Raw genomic sequence first — 18,901 nt, 5'->3', positions numbered from 1 at the left:
AAAAGGGCGTATGCGTTTTTTCCTGAATATATTCAGGAAAAAAAGCATACGCCCTTTTTGGCCAACCAAGCAACCTGGGCAAGCAAATCAGCACTATAAAGAAATCTCTCGCCCCCACCCCGGGGCAAAAGGGCCAGGCGAAAAAAGTCTAAAAACCAGAAAGGCAGGACAGCCCACGGAGTCAAGGGAGCCTTGTTAAGCTGATGGGCGGGATGTCAATGGCCAACAGCCAATCTTCACAAGTGTATCCTCTTTCCCAAACCATGTAAAACACAGAACCACAGAGCATAGGGCACTTCCACACATGGGCGTTGACCTTGGGAAAATGAAAAAATCAACCAGACACAGGGACCCCAAAGTTGACGGCTGCTGTCTTGACAAGAACCTCCACTCCGGTACACGTTTCATATCCCAGGAAAGAGCCAAGTGGACAAGTGGACAAAGACAATTGGACAAGTGGAAAAGTGGTGCTACGTAGGTCCAATGGAGTGTCACTCAGCCATGAAATCCACGTCATGAGGCTGGTAGCAGCATCCTGAGTGGATTTAGGTACGATCATCCTCAGTGAAATAAGTCCCACAAAAAAAGAAACTTATGATATCACTTATCGAGGGAATGTAAAAATCGCTCCCCATGCACTGAATCCCCAAACAGAACAGAGTCACGCTTTTAGAAAACACACTTATGCCTGCTTCAGGGGAAAGGTGAGGTGGGGTGACACATAAAACTCGAGTTTGAAATGAGCACAGATACCCTTCCTAAAACCGAATATGGATTGGACACGACCTACTCCTTGCTCAATCAACTGGACTCACCAGACCCTGTTCATCGCACAAGTATCTATCCGACTAGTAAGCATCTTAAAAGCTAAGTCTTGATATCTCTGTGTAAGTGCATCAAGTGTGTGTAAAGCGGCCTAAAACCAGCAGGGAAAATCAGCTCAGACCCATTCTGAGGATACATTTCCAACATAAAGAAGAAACAAGCAGGGCAAAACAGAGAGAAATTCTTCCAAAATGCGTTCAGGGACTGGCATGCAACCAGGATTGACCACGTCTACAGCCCCAGCGGCAGAAGACATAAGGCTGGACACTCTTGGGGCTGAGACGATTGCTGAGGTTGGGAAAGCAAATGCAGACCCTTGAAAGGAATCCTGCGTGCTCCCCATTCCATGGGTCCCAACTCTCCAGGTTCAACGCAATCTTCCGACAGCGAAAGCACTCATTGGAAACCCAGCGGATGCTACACCGTGGGATCGGGAAAGCTTTCTGAAACTCACCTCAGTTTTCATCTCCTGGTGCTCGTGTTCTCCATTCAGGCCCCCTTACTAACAATCTCCCCACTTGGAGACTCGGCGCCTTTCCATGCCTCTTTCGTACCGCCTGCAATTTGTCCGCAGGATGAACTGCAAGAGGGGGAACCAATGAGAGACTCGCTGGAGGTGTTTGGTCGGGCACATGTCACTCTCATTTCCCATCACGAAGAAGAATTCACCAGCGGTTCAGCCTGCCACCCCGGATCGACAATAGGGCGTGAAGCCATCCAGCCGTGTTGCGTCCCACTCACAAAAAAGCGACTTGGGAAATGGAGCTCAGGGGCACTGCACTTCCCAAACCTGCAGAGTTCTAAACGATAACTATCGCCCCAAAATATATTGAGGTCAGGCTACGAACACGCGCTGAACGCAAGGAAGAACTGCAGAAAACGGATGTCAACGGGTACATCGGAATGGCCCCGATAGCACATGAAAAGCGCCAGAACGTGGACAATGATGCGGTTGGCCAAAAAGGGCGTATGCGATTCAGGAAAAAACGCATACGCCCTTTTTGGCTAACCAAGCAACCTGGGAGAGCAAATCAGTACTACAAAGAAATCTCTCGCCCCCCCCCCCCACGGGGCAAAAGGGCCAGGCGAAAAAAGTCTAAAAACCAGAAAGGCAGGACAGCCCACGGAGTCAAGGGAGCCTTGTTAAGCTGATGGGCGGGATGTCAATGGCCAACAGCCAATCTTCACAAGTGTATCCTCTTTCCCAAACATGTAAAACACAGAACCACAGAGCATAGGGCACTTCCACACATGGGCGTTGACCTTGGGAAAATGAAAAAATCAACCAGACACAGGGACCCCAAAGTTGAGGGCTGCTGTCTTGACAAGAACCTCCACTCCGGTACACGTTTCATATCCCAGGAAAGAGCCAAGTGGACAAGTGGACAAAGACAAGTGGATAAGTGGACAAGTGGTGCTACATAGGTCCAATGGAGTGTCACTCAGCCATGAAATCCACGTCATGAGGCTGGTAGCAGCATCCTGAGTGGATTTAGGTACGATCATCCTCAGTGAAATAAGTCCCACAAAAAAAGAAACTTATGATATCACTTATCGAGGGAATGTAAAAATCGCTCCCCATGCACTGAATCCCCAAACAGAACAGAGTCACGCTTTTAGAAAACACACTTATGCCTGCTTCAGGGGAAAGGTGAGGTGGGGTGATGCATAAAACTCGAGTTTGAAATGAGCACAGATACCCTTCCGAAAACCGAATATGGAATGGACACGACCTACTCCTTGCTCAATCAACTGGACTCACCAGACCCTGTTCATCGCACAAGTATCTATCCGACTAGTAAGCATCTTAAAAGCTAAGTCTTGATATCTCTGTGTAAGTGCATCAAGTGTGTGTAAAGCGGCCTAAAACCAGCAGGGAAAATCAGCTGAGACCCATTCTGAGGATACATTTCCAACATAAAGAAGAAACAAGCAGGGCAAAACAGAGAGAAATTCTTCCAAAATGCGTTCAGGGACTGGCATGCAACCAGGATTGACCACATCTACAGCCCCAGCGGCAGAAGACATAAGGCTGGACACTCTTGGGGCTGAGACGATTGGTGAGGTTGGGAAAGCAAATGCAGACCCTTGAAAGGAATCCTGCGTGCTCCCCATTCCATGGGTCCCAACTCTCCAGGTTCAACGCAATCTTCCGACAGCGAAAGCACTCATTGGAAACCCAGCGGATGCTACACCGTGGGATCGGGAAAGCTTTCTGAAACTCACCTCAGTTTTCATCTCCTGGTGCTCGTGTTCTCCATTCAGGCCCCCTTACTAACAATCTCGCCACTTGGAGACTCGGCGCCTTTCCATGCCTCTTTCGTACCGCCTGCAACTTGTCCGCAGGATGAACTGCAAGAGGGGGAACCAATGAGAGACTCGCTGGAGGTGTTTGGTCGGGCACATGTCACTCTCATTTCCCATCACGAAGAAGAATTCACCAGCGGTTCAGCCTGCCACCCCGGATCGACAATAGGGCGTGAAGCCATCCAGCCGTGTTGCGTCCCACTCACAAAAAAGCGACTTGGGAAATGGAGCTCAGGGGCACAGCATTTCCCAAACCTGCAGAGTTCTAAACGATAACTATCGCCCCAAAATATATTGAGGTCAGGCTACGAAGAGGCGCTGAACGCAAGGCAGAACTGCAGGAAACGGATGTCAACGGGTACATCGGAATGGCCCCGATAGCACATGAAAAGCGCCAGAACGTTGACAATGATGCGGTTGGCCAAAAAGGGCGTATGCGTTTTTTCCTGAATATATTCAGGAAAAAACGCATACGCCCTTTTTGGCCAACCAAGCAACCTGGGAGAGCAAATCAGCACTACAAAGAAATCTCTCGCCCCCCCCCCACGGGGCAAAAGGGCCAGGCGAAAAAAGTCTAAAAACCAGAAAGGCAGGACAGCCCACGGAGTCAAGGGAGCCTTGTTAAGCTGATGGGCGGGATGTCAATGGCCAACAGCCAATCCTCACAAGTGTATCCTCTTTCCCAAACCATGTAAAACACAGAACCACAGAGCATAGGGCACTTCCACACATGGGCGTTGACCTTGGGAAAATCAAAAAATCAACCAGACACAGGGACCCCAAAGTTGAGGGCTGCTGTCTTGACAAGAACCTCCACTCCGGTACACGTTTCATATCCCAGGAAAGAGCCAAGTGGACAAGTGGACAAAGACAAGTGGACAAGTGGACAAGTGGTGCTACGTAGGTCCAATGGAGTGTCACTCAGCCATGAAATCCACGTCATGAGGCTGGTAGCAGCATCCTGAGTGGATTTAGGTACGATCATCCTCAGTGAAATAAGTCCCACAAAAAAAGAAACTTATGATATCACTTATCGAGGGAATGTAAAAATCGCTCCCCATGCACTGAATCCCCAAACAGAACAGAGTCACGCTTTTAGAAAACACACTTATGCCTGCTTCAGGGGAAAGGTGAGGTGGGGTGACGCATAAAACTCGAGTTTGAAATGAGCACAGATACCCTTCCGAAAACCGAATATGGAATGGACACGACCTACTCCTTGCTCAATCAACTGGACTCACCAGACCCTGTTCATCGCACAAGTATCTATCCGACTAGTAAGCATCTTAAAAGCTAAGTCTTGATATCTCTGTGTAAGTGCATCAAGTGTGTGTAAAGCGGCCTAAAACCAGCAGGGAAAATCAGCTGAGACCCATTCTGAGGATACATTTCCAACATAAAGAAGAAACAAGCAGGGCAAAACAGAGAGAAATTCTTCCAAAATGCGTTCAGGGACTGGCATGCAACCAGGATTGACCACATCTACAGCCCCAGCGGCAGAAGACATAAGGCTGGACACTCTTGGGGCTGAGACGATTGGTGAGGTTGGGAAAGCAAATGCAGACCCTTGAAAGGAATCCTGCGTGCTCCCCATTCCATGGGTCCCAACTCTCCAGGTTCAACGCAATCTTCCGACAGCGAAAGCACTCATTGGAAACCCAGCGGATGCTACACCGTGGGATCGGGAAAGCTTTCTGAAACTCACCTCAGTTTTCATCTCCTGGTGCTCGTGTTCTCCATTCAGGCCCCCTTACTAACAATCTCGCCACTTGGAGACTCGGCGCCTTTCCATGCCTCTTTCGTACCGCCTGCAATTTGTCCGCAGGATGAACTGCAAGAGGGGGAACCAATGAGAGACTCGCTGGAGGTGTTTGGTCGGGCACATGTCACTCTCATTTCCCATCACGAAGAAGAATTCACCAGCGGTTCAGCCTGCCACCCCGGATCGACAATAGGGCGTGAAGCCATCCAGCCGTGTTGCGTCCCACTCACAAAAAAGCGACTTGGGAAATGGAGCTCAGGGGCACAGCATTTCCCAAACCTGCAGAGTTCTAAACGATAACTATCGCCCCAAAATATATTGAGGTCAGGCTACGAAGAGGCGCTGAACGCAAGGCAGAACTGCAGGAAACGGATGTCAACGGGTACATCGGAATGGCCCCGATAGCACATGAAAAGCGCCAGAACGTTGACAATGATGCGGTTGGCCAAAAAGGGCGTATGCGTTTTTTCCTGAATATATTCAGGAAAAAACGCATACGCCCTTTTTGGCCAACCAAGCAACCTGGGAGAGCAAATCAGCACTACAAAGAAATCTCTCGCCCCCCCCCCCACGGGGCAAAAGGGCCAGGCGAAAAAAGTCTAAAAACCAGAAAGGCAGGACAGCCCACGGAGTCAAGGGAGCCTTGTTAAGCTGATGGGCGGGATGTCAATGGCCAACAGCCAATCCTCACAAGTGTATCCTCTTTCCCAAACCATGTAAAACACAGAACCACAGAGCATAGGGCACTTCCACACATGGGCGTTGACCTTGGGAAAATCAAAAAATCAACCAGACACAGGGACCCCAAAGTTGAGGGCTGCTGTCTTGACAAGAACCTCCACTCCGGTACACGTTTCATATCCCAGGAAAGAGCCAAGTGGACAAGTGGACAAAGACAAGTGGACAAGTGGACAAGTGGTGCTACGTAGGTCCAATGGAGTGTCACTCAGCCATGAAATCCACGTCATGAGGCTGGTAGCAGCATCCTGAGTGGATTTAGGTACGATCATCCTCAGTGAAATAAGTCCCACAAAAAAAGAAACTTATGATATCACTTATCGAGGGAATGCAAAAATCGCTCCCCATGCACTGAATCCCCAAACAGAACAGAGTCACGCTTTTAGAAAACACACTTATGCCTGCTTCAGGGGAAAGGTGAGGTGGGGTGACGCATAAAACTCGAGTTTGAAATGAGCACAGATACCCTTCCGAAAACCGAATATGGAATGGACACGACCTACTCCTTGCTCAATCAACTGGACTCACCAGACCCTGTTCATCGCACAAGTATCTATCCGACTAGTAAGCATCTTAAAAGCTAAGTCTTGATATCTCTGTGTAAGTGCATCAAGTGTGTGTCAAGCGGCCTAAAACCAGCAGGGAAAATCAGCTGAGACCCATTCTGAGGATACATTTCCAACATAAAGAAGAAACAAGCAGGGCAAAACAGAGAGAAATTCTTCCAAAATGCGTTCAGGGACTGGCATGCAACCAGGATTGACCACATCTACAGCCCCAGCGGCAGAAGACATAAGGCTGGACACTCTTGGGGCTGAGACGATTGGTGAGGTTGGGAAAGCAAATGCAGACCCTTGAAAGGAATCCTGCGTGCTCCCCATTCCATGGGTCCCAACTCTCCAGGTTCAACGCAATCTTCCGACAGCGAAAGCACTCATTGGAAACCCAGCGGATGCTACACCGTGGGATCGGGAAAGCTTTCTGAAACTCACCTCAGTTTTCATCTCCTGGTGCTCGTGTTCTCCATTCAGGCCCCCTTACTAACAATCTCGCCACTTGGAGACTCGGCGCCTTTCCATGCCTCTTTCGTACCGCCTGCAATTTGTCCGCAGGATGAACTGCAAGAGGGGGAACCAATGAGAGACTCGCTGGAGGTGTTTGGTCGGGCACATGTCACTCTCATTTCCCATCACGAAGAAGAATTCACCAGCGGTTCAGCCTGCCACCCCGGATCGACAATAGGGCGTGAAGCCATCCAGCCGTGTTGCGTCCCACTCACAAAAAAAGCGACTTGGGAAATGGAGCTCAGGGGCACTGCACTTCCCAAACCTGCAGAGTTCTAAACGATAACTATCGCCCCAAAATATATTGAGGTCAGGCTACGAAGAGGCGCTGAACGCAAGGCAGAACTGCAGGAAACGGATGTCAACGGGTACATCGGAATGGCCCCGATAGCACATGAAAAGCGCCAGAACGTGGACAATGATGCGGTTGGCCAAAAAGGGCGTATGCGTTTTTTCCTGCTTGGTTGGCCAAAAAGGGCGTATGCGTTTTTTCCTGAATATATTCAGGAAAAAACGCATACGCCCTTTTTGGCCAACCAAGCAACCTGGGAGAGCAAATCAGCACTACAAAGCAATCTCTCGCCCCCCCCCCCCCCGGGGCAAAAGGGCCATGCGAAAAAAGTCTAAAAACCAGAAAGGCAGGACAGCCCACGGAATCAAGGGAGCCTTGTTAAGCTGATGGGCGGGATGTCAATGGCCAACAGCCAATCTTCACAAGTGTATCCTCTTTCCCAAACCATGTAAAACACAGAACCACAGAGCATAGAGCACTTCCACACATGGGCGTTGACCTTGGGAAAATGAAAAAATCAACCAGACACAGGGACCCCAAAGTTGAGGGCTGCTGTCTTGACAAGAACCTCCACTCCGATACACGTTTCATATCCCAGGAAAGAGCCAAGTGGACAAGTGGACAAAGACAAGTGGACAAGTGGACAAGTGGTGCTACGTAGGTCCAATGGAGTGTCACTCAGCCATGAAATCCACGTCATGAGGCTGGTAGCAGCATCCTGAGTGGATTTAGGTACGATCATCCTCAGTGAAATAAGTCCCACAAAAAAAGAAACTTATGATATCACTTATCGAGGGAATGTAAAAATCGCTCCCCATGCACTGAATCCCCAAACAGAACAGAGTCACGCTTTTAGAAAACACACTTCTGCCTGCTTCAGGGGAAAGGTGAGGTGGGGTGACGCATAAAACTCGAGTTTGAAATGAGCACAGATACCCTTCCGAAAACCGAATATGGAATGGACACGACCTACTCCTTGCTCAATCAACTGGACTCACCAGACCCTGTTCATCGCACAAGTATCTATCCGACTAGTAAGCATCTTAAAAGCTAAGTCTTGATATCTCTGTGTAAGTGCATCAAGTGTGTGTAAAGCGGCCTAAAACCAGCAGGGAAAATCAGCTCAGACCCATTCTGAGGATACATTTCCAACATAAAGAAGAAACAAGCAGGGCAAAACAGAGAGAACTTCTTCCAAAATGCGTTCAGGGACTGGCATGCAACCAGGATTGACCACATCTACAGCCCCAGCGGCAGAAGACATAAGGCTGGACACTCTTGGGGCTGAGACGATTGGTGAGGTTGGGAAAGCAAATGCAGACCCTTGAAAGGAATCCTGCGTGCTCCCCATTCCATGGGTCCCAACTCTCCAGGTTCAACGCAATCTTCCGACAGCGAAAGCACTCATTGGAAACCCAGCGGATGCTACACCGTGGGATCGGGAAAGCTTTCTGAAACTCACCTCAGTTTTCATCTCCTGGTGCTCTTGTTCTCCATTCAGGCCCCCTTACTAACAATCTCCCCACTTGGAGACTCGGCGCCTTTCCATGCCTCTTTCGTACCGTCTGCAATTTGTCCGCAGGATGAACTGCAAGAGGGGGAACCAATGAGAGACTCGCTGGAGGTGTTTGGTCGGGCACATGTCACTCTCATTTCCCATCACGAAGAAGAATTCACCAGCGGTTCAGTCTGCCACCCCGGATCGACAATAGGGCGTGAAGCCATCCAGCCGTGTTGCGTCCCACTCACAAAAAAGCGACTTGGGAAATGGAGCTCAGGGGCACTGCACTTCCCAAACCTGCAGAGTTCTAAACGATAACTATCGCCCCAAAATATATTGAGGTCAGGCTACGAAGAGGCGCTGAACGCAAGGCAGAACTGCAGGAAACGGATGTCAACGGGTACATCGGAATGGCCCCGATAGCACATGAAAAGCGCCAGAACGTGGACAATGATGCGGTTGGCCAAAAAGGGCGTATGCGTTTTTTCCTGAATATATTCAGGAAAAAACGCATACGCCCTTTTTGGCCAACCAAGCAACCTGGGAGAGCAAATCAGCACTACAAAGAAATCTCTCGCCCCCCCCCCCCCGGGGCAAAAGGGCCATGCGAAAAAAGTCTAAAAACCAGAAAGGCAGGACAGCCCACGGAGTCAAGGGAGCCTTGTTAAGCTGATGGGCGGGATGTCAATGGCCAACAGCCAATCTTCACAAGTGTATCCTCTTTCCCAAACCATGTAAAACACAGAACCACAGAACATAGAGCACTTCCACACATGGGTGTTGACCTTGGGAAAATGAAAAAATCAACCAGACACAGGGACCCCAAAGTTGACGGCTGCTGTCTTGACAAGAACCTCCACTCCGATACACGTTTCATATCCCAGGAAAGAGCCAAGTGGACAAGTGGACAAAGACAAGTGGACAAGTGGACAAGTGGTGCTACGTAGGTCCAATGGAGTGTCACTCAGCCATGAAATCCACGTCATGAGGCTGGTAGCAGCATCCTGAGTGGATTTAGGTACGATCATCCTCAGTGAAATAAGTCCCACAAAAAAAGAAACTTATGATATCACTTATCGAGGGAATGTAAAAATCGCTCCCCATGCACTGAATCCCCAAACAGAACAGAGTCACGCTTTTAGAAAACACACTTATGCCTGCTTCAGGGGAAAGGTGAGGTGGGGTGACGCATAAAACTCGAGTTTGAAATGAGCACAGATACCCTTCCGAAAACCGAATATGGAATGGACACGACCTACTCCTTGCTCAATCAACTGGACTCACCAAACCCTGTTCATCGCACAAGTATCTATCCGACTAGTAAGCATCTTAAAAGCTAAGTCTTGATATCTCTGTGTAAGTGCATCAAGTGTGTGTAAAGCGGCCTAAAACCAGCAGGGAAAATCAGCTCAGACCCATTCTGAGGATACATTTCCAACATAAAGAAGAAACAAGCAGGGCAAAACAGAGAGAACTTCTTCCAAAATGCATCCAGGGACTGGCATGCAACCAGGATTGACCACATCTACAGCCCCAGCGGCAGAAGACATAAGGCTGGACACTCTTGGGGCTGAGACGATTGGTGAGGTTGGGAAAGCAAATGCAGACCCTTGAAAGGAATCCTGCGTGCTCCCCATTCCATGGGTCCCAACTCTCCAGGTTCAACGCAATCTTCCGACAGCGAAAGCACTCATTGGAAACCCAGCGGATGCTACACCGTGGGATCGGGAAAGCTTTCTGAAACTCACCTCAGTTTTCATCTCCTGGTGCTCGTGTTCTCCATTCAGGCCCCCTTACTAACAATCTCCCCACTTGGAGACTCGGCGCCTGTCCATGCCTCTTTCGTACCGTCTGCAATTTTTCCGCAGGATGAACTGCAAGAGGGGGAACCAATGAGAGACTCGCTGGAGGTGTTTGGTCGGGCACATGTCACTCTCATTTCCCATCACGAAGAAGAATTCACCAGCGGTTCAGTCTGCCACCCCGGATCGACAATAGGGCGTGAAGCCATCCAGCCGTGTTGCGTCCCACTCACAAAAAAGCGACTTGGGAAATGGAGCTCAGGGGCACTGCACTTCCCAAACCTGCAGAGTTCTAAACGATAACTATCGCCCCAAAATATATTGAGGTCAGGCTACGAAGAGGCGCTGAACGCAAGGCAGAACTGCAGGAAACGGATGTCAACGGGTACATCGGAATGGCCCCGATAGCACATGAAAAGCGCCAGAACGTGGACAATGATGCGGTTGGCCAAAAAGGGCGTATGCGTTTTTTCCTGAATATATTCAGGAAAAAACGCATACGCCCTTTTTGGCAAACCAAGCAACCTGGGAGAGCAAATCAGCACTACAAAGAAATCTCTCGCCCCCCCCCCGGGGCAAAAGGGCCAGGCGAAAAAAGTCTAAAAACCAGAAAGGCAGGACAGCCCACGGAGTCAAGGGAGCCTTGTTAAGCTGATGGGCGGGATGTCAATGGCCAACAGCCAATCTTCACAAGTGTATCCTCTTTCCCAAACCATGTAAAACACAGAACCACAGAGCATAGGGCACTTCCACGCATGGGCGTTGACCTTGGGAAAATGAAAAAATCAACCAGACACAGGGACCCCAAAGTTGAGGGCTGCTGTCTTGACAAGAACCTCCACTCCGTTACACGTTTCATATCCCAGGAAAGAGCCAAGTGGACAAGTGGACAAAGACAAGTGGACAAGTGGACAAGTGGTGCTACGTAGGTCCAATGGAGTGTCACTCAGCCATGAAATCCACGTCAAGAGGCTGGTAGCAGCATCCTGAGTGGATTTAGGTACGATCATCCTCAGTGAAATAAGTCCCACAAAAAAAGAAACTTATGATATCACTTATCGAGGGAATGTAAAAATCGCTCCCCATGAACTGAATCCCCAAACAGAACAGAGTCACGCTTTTAGAAAACACACTTCTGCCTGCTTCAGGGGAAAGGTGAGGTGGGGTGACGCATAAAACTCGAGTTTGAAATGAGCACAGATACCCTTCCGAAAACCGAATATGGAATGGACACGACCTACTCCTTGCTCAATCAACTGGACTCACCAGACCCTGTTCATCGCACAAGTATCTATCCGACTAGTAAGCATCTTAAAAGCTAAGTCTTGATATCTCTGTGTAAGTGCATCAAGTGTGTGTAAAGCGGCCTAAAACCAGCAGGGAAAATCAGCTCAGACCCATTCTGAGGATACATTTCCAACATAAAGAAGAAACAAGCAGGGCAAAACAGAGAGAAATTCTTCCAAAATGCGTTCAGGGACTGGCATGCAACCAGGATTGACCACATCTACAGCCCCAGCGGCAGAAGACATAAGGCTGGACACTCTTGGGGCTGAGACGATTGGTGAGGTTGGGAAAGCAAATGCAGACCCTTGAAAGGAATCCTGCGTGCTCCCCATTCCATGGGTCCCAACTCTCCAGGTTCAACGCAATCTTCCGACAGCGAAAGCACTCATTGGAAACCCAGCGGATGCTACACCGTGGGATCGGGAAAGCTTTCTGAAACTCACCTCAGTTTTCATCTCCTGGTGCTCGTGTTCTCCATTCAGGCCCCCTTACTAACAATCTCCCCACTTGGAGACGCGGCGCCTTTCCATGCCTCTTTCGTACCGCCTGCAATTTGTCCGCAGGATGAACTGCAAGAGGGGGAACCAATGAGAGACTCGCTGGAGGTGTTTGGTCGGGCACATGTCACTCTCATTTCCCATCACGAAGAAGAATTCACCAGCGGTTCAGCCTGCCACCCCGGATCGACAATAGGGCGTGAAGCCATCCAGCCGTGTTGCGTCCCACTCACAAAAAAGCGACTTGGGAAATGGAGCTCAGGGGAACTGCACTTCCCAAACCTGCAGAGTTCTAAACGATAACTATCGCCCCAAAATATATTGAGGTCAGGCTACGAAGAGGCGCTGAACGCAAGGCAGAACTGCAGGAAACGGATGTCAACGGGTACATCGGAATGGCCCCGATAGCACATGAAAAACGCCAGAACGTGGACAATGATGCGGTTGGCCAAAAAGGGCGTATGCGTTTTTTCCTGAATATATTCAGGAAAAAACGCATACGCCCTTTTTGGCCAACCAAGCAACCTGGGAGAGCAAATCAGCTCTACAAAGAAATCTCTCGCCCCTCCCGGGGCAAAAGGGCCAGGCAAAAAAAGTCTAAAAACCAGAAAGGCAGGACAGCCCACGGAGTCAAGGGAGCCTTGTTAAGCTGATGGGCGGGATGTCAATGGCCAACAGCCAATCTTCAAAAGTGTATCCTCTTTCCCAAACCATGTAAAACACAGAACCACAGAGCATAGGGCACTTCCACACATGGGCGTTGACCTTGGGAAAATGAAAAAATCAACCAGACACAGGGACCCCAAAGTTGAGGGCTGCTGTCTTGACAAGAACCTCCACTCCGGTACACGTTTCATATCCCAGGAAAGAGCCAAGTGGACAAGTTCACAAAGACAAGTGGACAAGTGGACAAGTGGTGCTACGTAGGTCCAATGGAGTGTCACTCAGCCATGAAATCCACGTCATGAGGCTGGTAGCAGCATCCTGAGTGGATTTAGGTACGATCATCCTCAGTGAAATAAGTCCCACAAAAAAAGAAACTTATGATATCACTTATCGAGGGAATGTAAAAATCGCTCCCCATGCACTGAATCCCCAAACAGAACAGAGTCACGCTTTTAGAAAACACACTTATGCCTGCTTCAGGGGAAAGGTGAGGTGGGGTGACGCATAAAACTCGAGTTTGAAATGAGCACAGATACCCTTCCGAAAACCGAATATGGAATGGACACGACCTACTCCTTGCTCAATCAACTGGACTCACCAGACCCTGTTCATCGCACAAGTATCTATCCGACTAGTAAGCATCTTAAAAGCTAAGTCTTGATATCTCTGTGTAAGTGCATCAAGTGTGTGTAAAGCGGCCTAAAACCAGCAGGGAAAATCAGCTCAGACCCATTCTGAGGATACATTTCCAACATAAAGAAGAAACAAGCAGGGCAAAACAGAGAGAACTTCTTCCAAAATGCGTTCAGGGACTGGCATGCAACCAGGATTGACCACATCTACAGCCCCAGCGGCAGAAGACATAAGGCTGGACACTCTTGGGGCTGAGACGATTGGTGAGGTTGGGAAAGCAAATGCAGACCCTTGAAAGGAATCCTGCGTGCTCCCCATTCCATGGGTCCCAACTCTCCAGGTTCAACGCAATCTTCCGACAGCGAAAGCACTCATTGGAAACCCAGCGGATGCTACACCGTGGGATCGGGAAAGCTTTCTGAAACTCACCTCAGTTTTCATCTCCTGGTGCTCGTGTTCTCCATTCAGGCCCCCTTACTAACAGTCTCCCCACTTGGAGACTCGGCGCCTTTCCATGCCTCTTTCGTACCGTCTGCAATTTGTCCGCAGGATGAACTGCAAGAGGGGGAACCAAAGAGAGACTCGCTGGAGGTGTTTGGTCGGGCACATGTCACTCTCATTTCCCATCACGAAGAAGAATTCACCAGCGGTTCAGCCTGCCACCCCGGATCGACAATAGGGCGTGAAGCCATCCAGCCGTGTTGCGTGTCACTCACAAAAAAGCGACTTGGGAAATGGAGCTCAGGGGCACTGCACTTCCCAAACCTGCAGAGTTCTAAACGATAACTATCGCCCCAAAATATATTGAGGTCAGGCTACGAACAGGCGCTGAACGCAAGGCAGAACTGCAGGAAACGGATGTCAACGGCTACATCGGAATGGCCCCGATAGCACATGAAAAGCGCCAGAACGTGGACAATGATGCGGTTGGCCAAAAAGGGCGTATGCGTTTTTTCCTGAATATATTCAGGAAAAAACGCATACGCCCTTTTTGGCCAACCAGGCAACCTGGGAGAGCAAATCAGCACTACAAAGAAATCTCTCGCCCCCCCCCCCCGGGGCAAAAGGGCCAGGCGAAAAAAGTCTAAAAACCAGAAAGGCAGGACAGGCCACGGAGTCAAGGGAGCCTTGTTAAGCTGATGGGCGGGATGTCAATGGCCAACAGCCAATCTTCACAAGTGTATCCTCTTTCCCAAACCATGTAAAACACAGAACCACAGAGCATAGGGCACTTCCACACATGGGCGTTGACCTTGGGAAAATGAAAAAATCAACCAGACACAGGGACCCCAAAGTTGAGGGCTGCTGTCTTGACAAGAACCTCCACTCCGGTACACGTTTCATATCCCAGGAAAGAGCCAAGTGGACAAAGACGAGTGGACAAGTGGACAAAGACAAGTGGACAAGTGGACAAGTGGTGCTACGTAGGTCCAATGGAGTGTCACTCAGCCATGAAATCCACGTCATGAGGCTGGTAGCAGCATCCTGAGTGGATTTAGGTACGATCATCCTCAGTGAAATAAGTCCCACAAAAAAAGAAACTTATGATATCACTTATCGAGGGAATGTAAAAATCGCTCCCCATGCACTGAATCCCCAAACAGAACAGAGTCACGCTTTTAGAAAACACACTTATGCCTGCTTCAGGGGAAAGGTGAGGTGGGGTGACGCATAAAACTCGAGTTTGAAATGAGCACAGATACCCTTCCGAAAACCGAATATGGAATGGACACGACCTACTCCTTGCTCAATCAACTGGACTCACCAGACCCTGTTCATCGCACAAGTATCTATCCGACTAGTAAGCATCTTCAAAGCTAAGTCTTGATATCTCTGTGTAAGTGCATCAAGTGTGTGTAAAGCGGCCTAAAACCAGCAGGGAAAATCAGCTCAGACCCATTCTGAGGATACATTTCCAACATAAAGAAGAAACAAGCAGGGCAAAACAGAGAGAACTTCTTCCAAAATGCGTTCAGGGACTGGCATGCAACCAGGATTGACCACATCTACAGCCCCAGCGGCAGAAGACATAAGGCTGGACACTCTTGGGGCTGAGACGATTGGTGAGGTTGGGAAAGCAAATGCAGACCCTTGAAAGGAATCCTGCGTGCTCCCCATTCCATGGGTCCCAACTCTCCAGGTTCAACGCAATCTTCCGACAGCGAAAGCACTCATTGGAAACCCAGCGGATGCTACACCGTGGGATCGGGAAAGCTTTCTGAAACTCACCTCAGTTTTCATCTCCTGGTGCTCGTGTTCTCCATTCAGGCCCCCTTACTAACAGTCTCCCCACTTGGAGACTCGGCGCCTTTCCATGCCTCTTTCGTACCGTCTGCAATTTGTCCGCAGGATGAACTGCAAGAGGGGGAACCAAAGAGAGACTCGCTGGAGGTGTTTGGTCGGGCACATGTCACTCTCATTTCCCATCACGAAGAAGAATTCACCAGCGGTTCAGCCTGCCACCCCGGATCGACAATAGGGCGTGAAGCCATCCAGCCGTGTTGCGTGTCACTCACAAAAAAGCGACTTGGGAAATGGAGCTCAGGGGCACTGCACTTCCCAAACCTGCAGAGTTCTAAACGATAACTATCGCCCCAAAATATATTGAGGTCAGGCTACGAACAGGCGCTGAACGCAAGGCAGAACTGCAGGAAACGGATGTCAACGGCTACATCGGAATGGCCCCGATAGCACATGAAAAGCGCCAGAACGTGGACAATGATGCGGTTGGCCAAAAAGGGGGTATGCGTTTTTTCCTGAATATATTCAGGAAAAAACGCATACGCCCTTTTTGGCCAACCAGGCAACCTGGGAGAGCAAATCAGCACTACAAAGAAATCTCTCGCCCCCCCCCCCCGGGGCAAAAGGGCCAGGCGAAAAAAGTCTAAAAACCAGAAAGGCAGGACAGGCCACGGAGTCAAGGGAGCCTTGTTAAGCTGATGGGCGGGATGTCAATGGCCAACAGCCAATCTTCACAAGTGTATCCTCTTTCCCAAACCATGTAAAACACAGAACCACAGAGCATAGGGCACTTCCACACATGGGCGTTGACCTTGGGAAAATGAAAAAATCAACCAGACACAGGGACCCCAAAGTTGAGGGCTGCTGTCTTGACAAGAACCTCCACTCCGGTACACGTTTCATATCCCAGGAAAGAGCCAAGTGGACAAAGACGAGTGGACAAGTGGACAAAGACAAGTGGACAAGTGGACAAGTGGTGCTACGTAGGTCCAATGGAGTGTCACTCAGCCATGAAATCCACGTCATGAGGCTGGTAGCAGCATCCTGAGTGGATTTAGGTACGATCATCCTCAGTGAAATAAGTCCCACAAAAAAAGAAACTTATGATATCACTTATCGAGGGAATGTAAAAATCGCTCCCCATGCACTGAATCCCCAAACAGAACAGAGTCACGCTTTTAGAAAACACACTTCTGCCTGCTTCAGGGGAAAGGTGAGGTGGGGTGACGCATAAAACTCGAGTTTGAAATGAGCACAGATACCCTTCCGAAAACCGAATATGGAATGGACACGACCTACTCCTTGCTCAATCAACTGGACTCACCAGACCCTGTTCATCGCACAAGTATCTATCCGACTAGTAAGCATCTTAAAAGCTAAGTCTTGATATCTCTGTGTAAGTGCATCAAGTGTGTGTAAAGCGGCCTAAAACCAGCAGGGAAAATCAGCTCAGACCCATTCTGAGGATACATTTCCAACATAAAGAAGAAACAAGCAGGGCAAAACAGAGAGAACTTCTTCCAAAATGCGTTCAGGGACTGGCATGCAACCAGGATTGACCACATCTACAGCCCCAGCGGCAGAAGACATAAGGCTGGACACTCTTGGGGCTGAGACGATTGGTGAGGTTGGGAAAGCAAATGCAGACCCTTGAAAGGAATCCTGCGTGCTCCCCATTCCATGGGTCCCAACTCTCCAGGTTCAACGCAATCTTCCGACAGCGAAAGCACTCATTGGAAACCCAGCGGATGCTACACCGTGGGATCGGGAAAGCTTTCTGAAACTCACCTCAGTTTTCATCTCCTGGTGCTCGTGTTCTCCATTCAGGCCCCCTTACTAACAATCTCCCCACTTGGAGACTCGGCGCCTTTCCATGCCTCTTTCGTACCGTCTGCAATTTGTCCGCAGGATGAACTGCAAGAGGGGGAACCAATGAGAGACTCGCTGGAGGTGTTTGGTCGGGCACATGTCACTCTCATTTCCCATCACGAAGAAGAATTCACCAGCGGTTCAGCCTGCCACCCCGGATCGACAATAGGGCGTGAAGCCATCCAGCCGTGTTGCGTCCCACTCACAAAAAAGCGACTTGGGAAATGGAGCTCAGGGGCACTGCACTTCCCAAACCTGCAGAGTTCTAAACGATAACTATCGCCCCAAAATATATTGAGGTCAGGCTACGAAGAGGCGCTGAACGCAAGGCAGAACTGCAGGAAACGGATGTCAACGGGTACATCGGAATGGCCCCGATAGCACATGAAAAGCGCCAGAACGTGGACAATGATGCGGTTGGCCAAAAAGGGCGTATGCGTTTTTTCCTGAATATATTCAGGAAAAAACGCATACGCCCTTTTTGGCCAACAAAGCAACCTGGGAGAGCAAATCAGCACTACAAAGAAATCTCTCGCCCCCCCCCCCCCCCGGGGCAAAAGGGCCAGGCGAAAAAAGTCTAAAAACCAGAAAGGCAGGACAGGCCACGGAGTCAAGGGAGCCTTGTTAAGCTGATGGGCGGGATGTCAATGGCCAACAGCCAATCTTCACAAGTGTATCCTCTTTCCCAAACCATGTAAAACACAGAACCACAGAGCATAGGGCACTTCCACACATGGGCGTTGACCTTGGGAAAATGAAAAAATCAACCAGACACAGGGACCCCAAAGTTGAGGGCTGCTGTCTTGACAAGAACCTCCACTCCGGTACACGTTTCATATCCCAGGAAAGAGCCAAGTGGACAAAGACGAGTGGACAAGTGGACAAAGGCAAGTGGACAAGTGGACAAGTGGTGCTACGTAGGTCCAATGGAGTGTCACTCAGCCATGAAATCCACGTCATGAGGCTGGTAGCAGCATCCTGAGTGGATTTAGGTACGATCATCCTCAGTGAAATAAGTCCCACAAAAAAAGAAACTTATGATATCACTTATCGAGGGAATGTAAAAATCGCACCCCATGCACTGAATCCCCAAACAGAACAGAGTCACGCTTTTAGAAAACACACTTATGCCTGCTTCAGGGGAAAGGTGAGGTGGGGTGACGCATAAAACTCGAGTTTGAAATGAGCACAGATACCCTTCCGAAAACCGAATATGGAATGGACACGACCTACTCCTTGCTCAATCAACTGGACTCACCAGACCCTGTTCATCGCACAAGTATCTATCCGACTAGTAAGCATCTTAAAAGCTAAGTCTTGATATCTCTGTGTAAGTGCATCAAGTGTGTGTAAAGCGGCCTAAAACCAGCAGGGAAAATCAGCTCAGACCCATTCTGAGGATACATTTCCAACATAA

This window comes from Kogia breviceps, chromosome 3 (genome assembly GCF_026419965.1).
Source record: "Kogia breviceps isolate mKogBre1 chromosome 3, mKogBre1 haplotype 1, whole genome shotgun sequence".
Taxonomy (NCBI): domain Eukaryota; kingdom Metazoa; phylum Chordata; class Mammalia; order Artiodactyla; family Physeteridae; genus Kogia; species Kogia breviceps.
This window is presented reverse-complemented; position numbering follows the sequence as displayed.